The 12,340-nt window shown below is 36.2% G+C and overlaps 1 protein-coding gene across 1 annotated transcript in view; it reads left to right on the forward strand.

Annotated features, from left to right (window-relative positions):
• The first annotated feature begins 1,402 nt into the window (after positions 1 to 1,402).
• Positions 1,403 to 12,340, forward strand: part of LOC114241760 (roundabout homolog 2) — a 60,594-nt gene continuing 49,656 nt past the window's right edge. The window contains exon 1 of the mRNA XM_028172715.2: positions 1,403 to 1,570. The gene's annotated coding sequence lies outside the window, so the exon portion shown is untranslated. The remainder of the gene's footprint in view (positions 1,571 to 12,340) is intronic.

The following is a 12,340-nucleotide window of genomic DNA, read 5'->3' on the forward strand; positions in this document are numbered from 1 at the left end:
CTATGCTAATGGTTTAAACAGAACATTAAAGGAAAAAAAGAAAGAGAATTAAACACTGAAAAACATTTCATTACGAAAAAAGAAAACACGGTTAATGCTCCAACGCGAAAAAGGTACAGATATAAGCTACCCCTCCCCATTAAAACGGCAGATAAGGCTTGAGAATACGAATACGAAAGCTAACAGAGTAACATTATTTAATTATAATAGTTTGTAGCCTTTTATTCAGAATGGAAAGGTCGCAACGCCACCAAATTAGCATTGTATCTATAAGTCTGATTTATGTAGATGTCTCCTGGAAAAATTATTATTAAGCCTTTCCATTATAATATCTTATTCATATACTGTAATCCTTTTTTTAATGTGTTTTTTAAATATTAAAACTTGTGTACTATAAGGGAAACAAAAACATCATAATACAAATCCGTTAGCTTCGGTAGATGCAAAATCAGGAACACCGTGTTTTTTTTTTAATTATGATTATGTTGAGACAATTATCTAATAATGATGGATGACCGATTTAGCTTGGGAAATGATTTTTTTTACTACTTACTTTAAAAAAAAGATCCATTTCCCATTAAACAATAAAATTGAAATTTAGTTAAAACACGGCATACTGCGAAGCAATTTACCCCTTTATGTTCTGCATCAAAAATGATTCGTTCTCAAAATTAAATACGATTAAAATTCTCACAATGTACTAATGTAATGAAAATTTGGTCTCTGTAACCAATGTTAAACACACGACAAGAGTGCTGTCAGCTCATACATCGTTAATTTCCCGTCAACTCAAGTTTTTATTGTGTGTAATTTTTCCTTTTCTCACGAATGTATATATCACTTGAGGACGTGTGACACGGCGAGTGCATTTGTCTTACAGAGATAATGAAATCTACGCTTCAGTGATTTTCTGGTCCGTAAGACAAAAGTAGGATGTTAAAGTGAATGGGACGAAAATAATTAATTAGCCTTTTGGATTTTAGCAAATTAAAGAGTTCGGTTCATTCTAATGATAGCGTTGTTTCAATTTCGCATTTTTGTTAATTTTAAAATAAGACTGAATTAGTTTCACTGGCCACTTGTAATAAACAATCTTATGAAACTTTAAACAATCTTATGAAACTTGTTTTATCCCTCGACACAATGCCACTTTCTTTTATAAAACAAGATATTCGAGCCCCAAATTTTATGATACCCACCCAGATTTCCAGCACTCACAAATGCGCCCTTTAACTAAAGACCCTGTGAAACATTTCTACCTGCTTCCGATATTGCACCGACATATGAAGACTAGAACTTTAGTTAGGCATATATATACGATGTTTAAGGTACAAGATGCGCGCGTCTGTTATTGGGAAGGCTCCTGGAGGCTTTAGCCCTCCCCTCAGTACTAGTTCAGCGGTCGGTGCGGACAAACGCGCTTTGGGCGGCTGAATATTCCGCCCACGAAGAGCGTAACTTGCAAACGATGCTGTTTTCAAGTAGATTCAGTGATTTGAAGTGCAGTGCTTGAACGAATTAACGTGAATGGACTTGTTGATGGTTTTTGACTTCTTATTGGAATTTTCACGTAAGTTTTTTGAAGTCGATAATGTGTTTTAGTCATTTTCTAATTTTAATAAAAGTTTCCAAAATTTAATGCAACAACAAAATGGAATTACGTTTGGATAAAAATATTAATGATTACAAGAAAGAAACTCAACGCTCATAAATAAATTTTATTTGAAAAATTTGTCTCATCGTGAAATTTGAATTTATCAGAGGATGTTAGAAAAGAAACAGATATAAGCTGGATATAACTAACAAAATTTTATGTTATTTATTAAGTTCACGTAAAATTATGAAATTTACCTGTTCTGTTAAAAACAGTGTAGGTTGTTGGCATTGCCGATGTTGATGAGCCATGGTAACCACGTATCACCAACCAGATTAGCCATACGCCTACCTTCGAAACTAATATCAAGACTGTTAAATATGATGTACCATATCCTAAGGAAGGTCGCACACGTTTGGGTGATAATACCTATTGTTACAATCTATTGTTATAAGACTATGTTTTATCGCTACCTCTTTGTATCACACGAACAGCAATTTATTAACAGCACACACGTTCTTAACGAGAAGTTTTAAGGCTCATTTTTCCTCGGCATTTCTTTCCAACCCGGAACAAATTGTTTTCTCATCGTCCGAGATTCGAGCACTACAATAGATTCAAATGACTTTATCCGTTGCGTCTTCATTCAGCATTGTCATGTACAAAAAACGCGTTGGTGTAAATTATGTTGGTCTTTTTAAAATTCGTGTTCAGGACTGTTGATACAAGTGATACGGATAGTGGATGTCCAAGAATAATATTTGAATAATAATCGGGAGGGTCTTGTAACGGCCTGTTTGAAGATACGCTTTTCTGTTTATTTTTAATTCTGTTGAAGTGCTTTTTTGTTACAAAGGCAACGTTTGTTTGTGATCGTCTTTGGTTGTGGGAATGAGAAGGCTACGTTCAACAGACAGATATTTAGATGGTTTGATAATACGAAGACTTGACTCGACCCACGAGAGTCAGAGAAGTTCTTGTTCTTTACGAACCAACGCTCTCGTGGAGAATCCAAATGAAATCAAATAAATAAATAAATATTTACTAACAATCACGCCACGTTAACTGGTCCCGTGATAAGTTCGTAAATAGCTTGTGTTACAGGTACCAGATAACGGAAATAAATGTAAGATTTTTATTATACACATACATAAATTTAATATACATCCATAACCCTGGAAAAGACATTTTTATGTTTATCATACAAATATCTTCCCTTGGCGGGATTCGAATCCGCGACCCCCTTGTGTAGTGACCATGTCACTTACCACTACACCAGACGGCCGTTAAATCAAACTTTATTAGCTAAAACACGGTTTACAAAGTTGTTGATAGTTATTTTGTAGAACAGCGTGTTTCTACCAGGTCGGCGTGCAAATATTATAATATAAAAAAATATATATTTACATTAAATGCAATCAGTAAATATGTTAATTAATTAAAATATCAAACAATAAAATAAATTAATTGAATAAGAATCAGTTATTTATTAAATAAAAGAAAAACAAAGAACAAAAAGAAGCGAATTTAAAATTAGCATAATGATTTTTCATTTAAAAAATCGTTACCTGCATAATAACATCTTAAGGTTAATAATTTTCCAAGAGTTCCAAAATCTATATCATTGATTTACGGCATTAGATTATGCATAATGGTATTAGACATCAATCCTGAGGTCCATAGTTTATTGTTTTTAAAGACAGACGAACTACCAGTAATCGAGTTACATCGTCAATGCCATATCATGGCTCTGCCCGTGGCGTTGCTAATGTCCATGGGCGACGGTAACCACTCATCGTCAGGTGAGCCGTATTATCGTCTGTTTACAAGGGCAATAAAAAAATCTGAGCTACTGTCTAACGTTTAAATAGAATTTGAAGAAGTCATAGTGCTCAGGCAATCCATTGTAGGGGATTTTATTCCAAGCTCTATGATTAATTTTTTTAAGAACTAGTCATTTTTTTATCTTTCTGTTGTAATATGTATTTTAATATAAATTAAATTTGTTAATTTTTTTTTTTTTTTGAAAAAATCTCATCTCAATTTATTTATTTCCCGACTGTCGAAGACCGAATACCTCTTTTTATTTTGTCACTAAATTATTATATCTTTATAATAATATCTTTACGAACATGGTTTTGCGATCGCGTATAACTTATCACAGATCGTTGTCATTAACTGTGATTTGAAATTTTTGAATATACTGTCATACCCAATACAAAACACAATGGTTGTATCTAACGTGTCGGACTTTCAGGAAAACTTTTGATACAATGGTAAGGCACAGTCTCGAACCTACAACCACGCACGTAGCAAACAAGGATGATTTCGCTGAGGCATGTGGGTGTCAAGTGATTTGACATGGAGTATACTAATAGAGCACGGTCACACTTCGCTGTAGCTTGTGAAATCTTTTATCAATTCTTTACATATTATAATTTTGTTGAATCTCTCCTCAATACGGCAGATTCAAAATCATCTGATTTTCCAGTAACCACTGTATTATACAGTTTCAACTGAATCGGATAATCATTAAAAAAAAAACAAAAATAATTATTTGATACACAAATTTTGTAGGCAGCGGCTTGGCTCTGCCCCTGGCATTGCTGAAATCCATGGGCGACGGTAACCACTCACCATCAGGTGGGCTGTATACTCGTCTGCCTACAAGGACAATAAAAAAAGGAGATTACTCCGTTTTTTGCCATTAAAATTAGCAGTTTGACTGACATTTTAGATAGAACAATTTATGTTTTTTATCGTCAGTAACATCAAGCAAGTATCTATTACGTAATTGCGTTTTGATAAATCGCCAAACATTATTACGGGCGGCGAAAGGAATGGAACCGCTCAACTCGGAACGACACTGAAGTCCACGCAGGAATCATCATTATTCCTTGTGCGATAAAGTTCATTCTTGATGGCATGAGAGAACGCGTAAAATAAACATTATGAATGTGATATAAAAACGCGCCGCGGATGCTCCGACGAAAGGGATTCTTTCAGGAAATTGAGTAAAGATGAATGTGATTAATAGGTGCTTTACGAACTTGACTGCTGCCTTGAATAAATAATTCGTTACCGTTTGATAGTACATTAAGACAAATCGATGACTTTTAGAATCACTCAAAATGCTTATACGAGTATTCAATTAGGTACAAAACCTTCCGATGTATTTTTTATATGGATGGCTGAATGAGCAGGCCCCATGATGTCAGCCGTTTCCCGAGCGCTATGACATGTCCTTCTTCATAAGAGGCTTGTGGAGAGTATTAAGCGGTAGGCAGCGGCTTGGCTCTGCCCCTGGCATTGCTGAAGTCCATAGGCGACGGTAACCACTCACACAGGGCTGCATGCTCGTCTGCCTACAAGGGCAATAAAAAAAAGCTGGTTGGACCTGGAGTCGAGGGCAGGCATTCACCGTGAGGTCTAAGTCTAAATTGTGTACCTAATGACAGAAACAGGAAAGATGATGGTACTTACCCGTGTGAGCAAACGGCCCACCACCAGTAATTAAGCCAGTCACAATTTTTGCGGATTTGACTTTATGACTCTTTCAACGTGGAAACAATTCGTGAATTTGCCGTTTCACTACAAAATTGGGTACCTACATGCGGGATTTGCACCGCTACATAGTCGTAGCGTTCGGTACGAGTACACTAAGTACCTTATTGTTTAGGTCTCTACTGTTTCTATTTTGTAGCGAAAATGTTTTTTCTTAACTGTTCGCTGGTAGCCTAAGGGACTATTTGAGCTTCGCGCGGTCTGGTGGTTAAGCTCGCGGGCTCAACCTAAGTGAATTTGCTAACACCAGCAAGACCAGTGCTTTGCAGAATCTACTACCGAATCGGAATCGCGACTCACTGAGAAGATCCGACTAGAAACTCAGTAGGCTGTGCTTATGGGTTGAACAGAAGTCTTGCTCTGAAAATATTGTCAAATCGGATGGTATCACCGCATACCGGATTTCTTTGTAAATAAAAAGGACGCAGCGATCCTTTCATTTTTTTTAAATTAAATACGGTTCAGCTATTGAATAGGAGATTCGCGACAAACGCTTATGACGTGACGAACTCTGTAAATCTCAGTATGTGACTGCTTATATAAGATTTCGTCTATATGCTATTTGTAGTAAACCACAATTAGGAAAGTCACCTTTTAAGTTAAATGTAAAATTTCTTTAAACACACACAAAATAAAAATATTTAACAAGCATTTCGGAAAAGATAAAAACCGCAAATGCTATTTTCTTTGTACGTCTATGCAGACTGTATGTGCTAAGCAATTTGTCACGTTACACCTCACACCATGAATTTTTATTACGACAGACTTAGCTATCCCGAAGCGTGCCACTAAATTATAAGCAAGGCTTTCTCGTTCGCCACCCTGCCAGGGAAATATGATCGCGTGTGTCTGCGGGCGCTCTTCGCACGCTATTCGGATATTTTCCAACTTGTACTTTTGCAGCCTACGTCGCAAAAAATAATCTCACGACCTCTCACGGCATCGCATCGTCAGAAGCATCGATTCTTACAGCACCTTGAAAGTTATTTTTTGTGAAGTTCGTACCAGTTTTTGCAAAACAATTTATAGTTTGAAGTCGTCGTGACCTAAAAGATTAGACGTCCGATGCATTCGTATCTAGAGATGCATCGGTGTTCGAATCCCGCAGGCGGGTACCAATTTTTCTAATGAAATACGTACTTAACAAATGTTCACGATTGAGTTCCACAGAGAAGGAATAACACCGTGTAATCAAACCCGCAAAAATTATAATTTGCGTAATTACTGGTGGTAGGACCTGTTGTCAGTCCGCACGGATAGGTACCACCGCCCTACCTATTTCTGCCGTGAAGCAGTAATGCGTTTCAGTTTGAAGAGTGGGACAGTCGTTGTAACTATACTGAGACCTTAGAACTTATATCTCAAGGTGGGTGGCGCATTTACGTTGTAGATGTCTATGGGCTCCAGTAACCGCTTAACATCAGGTGGGCTGTGAGCTCGTCCAATCATCTAAGCAATAAAAAAGTAGTTCACATGCCATTTAAAATCGGTATTAGAATCCTTTTTTTTCCTTTCTTCAGACAAGTCATAGTCTTGACGGCTTTTTTCTTCACTTATCAATGGTATTCTTTTAGTAATTTTATCTCGAAACAACCAACAACCAGTTCGCGTAAGGAACTCCAGAAATGTTATTCTTTTAATAATTTCATCAAAAACCAGCGAGCTACCCAGCTCGTGTCAGAAATTAGTTCTAATTATCACCACAGAAGTTGTGTATTTAGTTATAACCAGAAACTTCCCTGAGTAATTTCGTACGTGTGTACTGTTAGTGAACAAGGATCGGGACGATGTGTTAATTTGGAATGTCATGCGATGAGTAACCTACGCATTGTTGGGGTCGTCACAAAAGAAATGTTGCACGAAACTACTAAGGTTTTCTTGCGTGTTAGATGATTCCGGTAATAGATGTTTGTTTCAATTTCAATGTTTCAGCCCTTGCTTTATTTTTGTTTGGTTTTGCGATTGTTTAACGATTGTTTTTCGGGTTTCGATATTGTGATGCTAATTTTCTTTATTGGAGCCGTCACGATTTAATGCGTAATACGAAATCTTTTTAGGGGGCTAAATAACCTTTACTTTAATAAGTTATTGTTTTGGTCATAAATAATAATATGTGATCCCGATTCCTGAATCCTTTGTTATTATTTTGTCCGCCTCTAGAAGCAGATTTTTTAAAATTTTCCTGTCTAGCTCCCTAAGTCGAAACTTGATGTCCTGAATAGTAGTTGTTTCGATCGTAGTGATTACAAGTAGTAGAACCTGTGAAACAAACATACCCTCTGGGATTACGAAGCTGGATAATTAAATCCACTTTGCGAATTTCGGTAACCGCCTAACACCAGGTTGGAAATGAATATGCCCATCACAGATAACAGAAATGTTATGTGATTTGGGGAATTACGACTATAAGTAACTAAGCTCTAACTTTAGTCTGGTATTGTTTTTTTGTAGAACAAAATGCTTTGCTAAGCTAAATTGTTAGTGTTTGTGTCTTTGAATGATTCTTCATTGTCAGACAAAAATACTAACAAATGGAATGGAAATTACTGGATGGAACCGGAAAAAACTGGACGGAACTTAAATGAAACGATAAACAGCAATAAAAATACTCCAACCAACATGTTCGATCATTCAAACTAAGCCCACCTGTGTGCATTTACTCAACCTTCTGTATAGTAAAGTGTAGACCAGACAATTTTGAACATACAAAACGCATTTACGAAGGTCAAGGAAGCAACGAAGCGAACGTAAAAGCGTCAATTAGATTAACAGCAACGCTCCCCAACGTAAATTGTCTAGAATGGGGTGGCTATCCAACTATATTAGCTATTTCGTATACCTTTACCACGTTATGTTGCTTGAAGTTGTGGTTTTTTATTCTAATTGATTTTTATCTTTACGAAGGCAAGCCAATATTTGGCCCAGATTGGATTCCATTATCAAACAGCCGAGGAAGATAATTAGGATAAAATGGGATGAGGGTGTTACTCCTACGATTGGCTAATTGAGAACTAAATAGATTAATACAGGTGATCTGGACTGATATGACCTCTGTATGTTTGGACTGTATGTCTTCCTTAACAATCAGCCAATGGTGATGAAAACAAGTACAGTTATTATCAACACTTCAATAATGATTTATGTCCTAGTACCATCAATGTACGAAAGTTGACACCTGAGTAATTTCAATAGACGTTTTTCTTTCAACTCCGATTATTAAGAAGATTTATTCTAAGCGCTAAGAACATTGTAAAATAAAATCGCTTTTAAGCTTCATTTAGTTCTCTTTATATATAAACCACGTTTCCAGCTTATTTCAAAGAACACTAAAGTAATGGATTTAAATGCTATGATTCTAGTTAATTTACACAATAGACATTCCAACTTCTAATGCAAGCTTGTGGTAAGAGCAATCGAAAATCGGTGAGTTTGCGGTCAGACGAATTTACGACTTAACTTTAGATCCCAACCGATAGAAATTAGTACCTACATGAATTAATTACTCTTAATTGTTCTTCATGGCTTTACTTTAAGTGTTAATTTTCATTGTATTTGGTTAATTGAAATACGATTATATTGAGTGAATTGTTGATCTTTCATTTTCATCGAACTTATGCCTCTTCTAATGGAAAGTAGTTATTACCGTCACTTATGGACGTTTACAATATCAGGGCCATAGCCAAACCATAATCTCTTCCAATCCCGTTTGAAAAATGTTTTTGCCCCGTGGTGGAGAAGTTCATTCATGAGCTGGGTAGTACGGATAAAAAATGATGACACTGACCAAAAGTCAAATCGAACCCTGTGGTGAAATAAATTCAAAACCTTTAATTATTTGTTTTAAACGGATTGTCCTTGTCATGTACGTACTCTCACTATAAGCAATTTTGGTATCAAGCGTTGATGCATCTCAGTGGAGACGATAGCATAGGCGATGCATCTACGATTGAGACTTCAATGTTATGTTTAAGGCGGCGCCGCGGTGGTAGCATTCTTAAAGTGTCATAGCCTCTTACTTTTCCGAGCGATGAAAAAGTATTTTTAACGGCCTTCTGGTGTAGTGGTAAGTGATATGGTCACTACACAAGGGGGTCGCGGGTTCGAATCCCGCCAATGGAAGATATTTGTATGATAAATATAAATGTCTTTTCCAGGGTTATGGATGCATATTAAATATATGTACATATGTGTATAATAAAAATTCTTACATTTATTTCCGTTATCTGGTTCCTGTAACACAAGTTCTTTACGAACTTATCACGGGACCAGTTAACGTGGCGTGATTGTTAGTAAATATTATTATATTATTATTTATTATTTTCATTCTTAAAATCAGAGCGGAGATGCTGGTACTTACCCATGTTGGTGAAACAGTTGAAACTGTCTTATTTGTATTTTGAACCAAGTATGATAATATGATAAACTTGTAGAGGACAAAATGTACGATGCTTGCTAATTTCGTCATTATTACAAGGCTTTGAAGATTGATTTACAACATGACAATGTTACGTTGTTAAATAGTTTTTGACAAAATCTGTGAAAAAGCACAAAGGACCGGACCAGACCCCGAACTTTTGTAAAACTCAATCAGTCACGCATCGCGGTAAAAATATTTTGTCTTTTCATTCTAGCGGTGCTCTATTGAGTACACCGTCTATTTTTAGGAATTGTCGTCCAAACAATAAGGCAATGATTATGTTACAGCGGTCGTTTAAATCATGCTAACATCGTACTAAGCGGCCATTGTTTACATCGAAGTGGTTGTGTCAATACAATTTTATTTTACTCCCTCGATTTTAACGACATCTGTCTTACTGCACGGACTTAAGGTGCATTTTTGATTTTTTTAATGTAATTTCGACGGAGTATTTTAGAATTGAATCGCGTGGGGTACAGGGTAGTGATTTATATTCGTCTTTTGTTTTTGGCTGTTTAGTCCGGCAATGCAGTATCAATGCACACGGTCTCGGAAAGTCGTTATTCCTTGCATTGTACTCCCGGTATTGTCGACCAGAATCATCGTTAGTAAGGTGTCGGCTGACGGGTGGTCGCACATTCAAATTCGATGGTTAAACTCATAAATTATCGCATTAAACGAATCACATAATGGTTTCGATTATAAATTGATTTCGAAAACGATGTTTTCGACTATATTTTTTTTCTTTGATAGAGGATAGGCAACGATATTGCTTGAATGAAATCCCAGAGGCACTAAATCATGGCGAAAATAATCGTCTCCTCCACTACTTTTACAATGACTCCAAGTTCATTGTTGTACCTCAAAAAACTCCACAAAAACACATTTTTTTAGTGACAAAATCACATGTCACAGTTTGATATATCGCGTTAAAGACAACAAAGGGAATTCACGTCCGTTTGTCAAAATAAAACGGCTTCAACCTACGCGTAACACGGAATATCACTATCCAAATATGAAGCTCACACGCAGGTAAATCTTGCCGTTTAAAATTTTGGACTATGAAATAATTTTAGTCTGTGTCTTTTGATGTCAAAAAATATACGACGAAATAGTTTCTGCTTTTCCGTACCATACAAAAGCGAACTATTGTAGTACGGTGATCTGTGATGTCTACTATTGTAAATGGTTTGCGTTGAACAATGAGTGACCATCACAAATACTCCCTTTGTCAAAGGCAGATGTATATTTTTATTATAGACGATACGTATCGATACGGAATGAAGTTCGGGTTTCGATAAAGTGTTGTGCTCGATCGTGAAATATAATCGATGTGGGATCGTTAATTCTCTTTTTGAAACAAGTTGCCGGTCGATAAAATAAATGATTTTCGTTACTGTTTTTAGAAATTGTGATTATTGAATAAGGAATATATCTGTCTTTTGACTATTACTTATATTGATTTAATAGTTGAATAAAAATATTTAGACTATATACGAATCAATATGCACGCTGTGTGTCCTTTATCGTAATTGGGTATCTGTGATAATAAATTGTCTTATTCTTTCTTTTTCTTCTTAATAAAAGTCTTTCTTTTTTATAAAAAAAATTTGAACTACAAATTGGGTGACCATATAGTTATATAATCAATATAATTGCTGACAAAAGCCTCTCGCTGTGACTTAAATTAAAACGTAAATAATGATCTACCTTTTCTAAGGAAGTGGCTCTCCGGAGTTAACAGTAGTCTTTAAAAGATTTCACGAGCACTCTGTATTAACACAGCCCCGTTAATGAGGCCGCAGTGAAACTTTGGAAGCGTTCCAGAGTTGTCCTGTAAACACTACAGACGGGTGGTCACTTATCTCGAAAGTATTTTCGGATTCTGTTGAAACTTGTTTTCGATAAAATTCGTTTGATCGGGTTTCGATGCAATTGAGTTTCGTTTCACGGTAAAAGGAAATAGGCGAACGTAAATTACTGCCTATTGGAGTTAAATATGGAGCTTTAGATCTTAGGTCAAAGCCTTTAGCTTGGCTTAATGCTTGATTGTTGCCAATTTGTTGTAACAAGCTCCCTACATGTTACTAGTAGCCTCGAGGAGTTTTTTATTTATTTTTATTACCCTTGTAGGCAGACGAACATACGGCCCACCTGATAGTGAGTGGTTACCGTCGTCCATGGACTTCAGCAATGCCAGTAGTTACTTACTTATATTATATTTTATACGTACTTATATCTCAAGGTGGGTGGCACATTTACGTTATAGATGTCTATGGGCTCCAGTAACCACTTAACACCAGGTTGGCTGTGAGCTCGTCCACCCGTCTAAACAATAAAAAAAATGTTCTTCATTGTGGAAAGCAGCATACATTCTATTTCAATTAATATTAATTCAAAACCGAATAAACAGCTTATTTATTTTAACAGAAAATCTACAGTAAAAACACGACGGCGACATACGTGATACGAAATTGAAATTCTTCACGGCTTAACGCTGTGGAAATTAACATCGAGGGTTGTAAGCTGCAGCTCGATCCGTCCTCCGCGGAGGCTCGAGCACCGCTTTTCCTATTAAATTTTGAAGCCGAAATGTCTGTACAACTTTTTGCTTGAAAATTCTCGGTTTGTTGTTGTACTCATGTTTCATTACTTAATCTTAAATCTTAAACTATCATGAATTAACAAAACTGGATCAATCACCGCTCTCGTCGTCTCATCCGTCTCCTTGCCTATTGATGGAGTTAGTCTAAGAAATACTCTCT

Source organism: Bombyx mandarina, chromosome 13 (assembly GCF_030267445.1).
Source record: "Bombyx mandarina strain Sakado chromosome 13, ASM3026744v2".
Classification (NCBI taxonomy): Eukaryota; Metazoa; Arthropoda; class Insecta; order Lepidoptera; family Bombycidae; genus Bombyx; species Bombyx mandarina.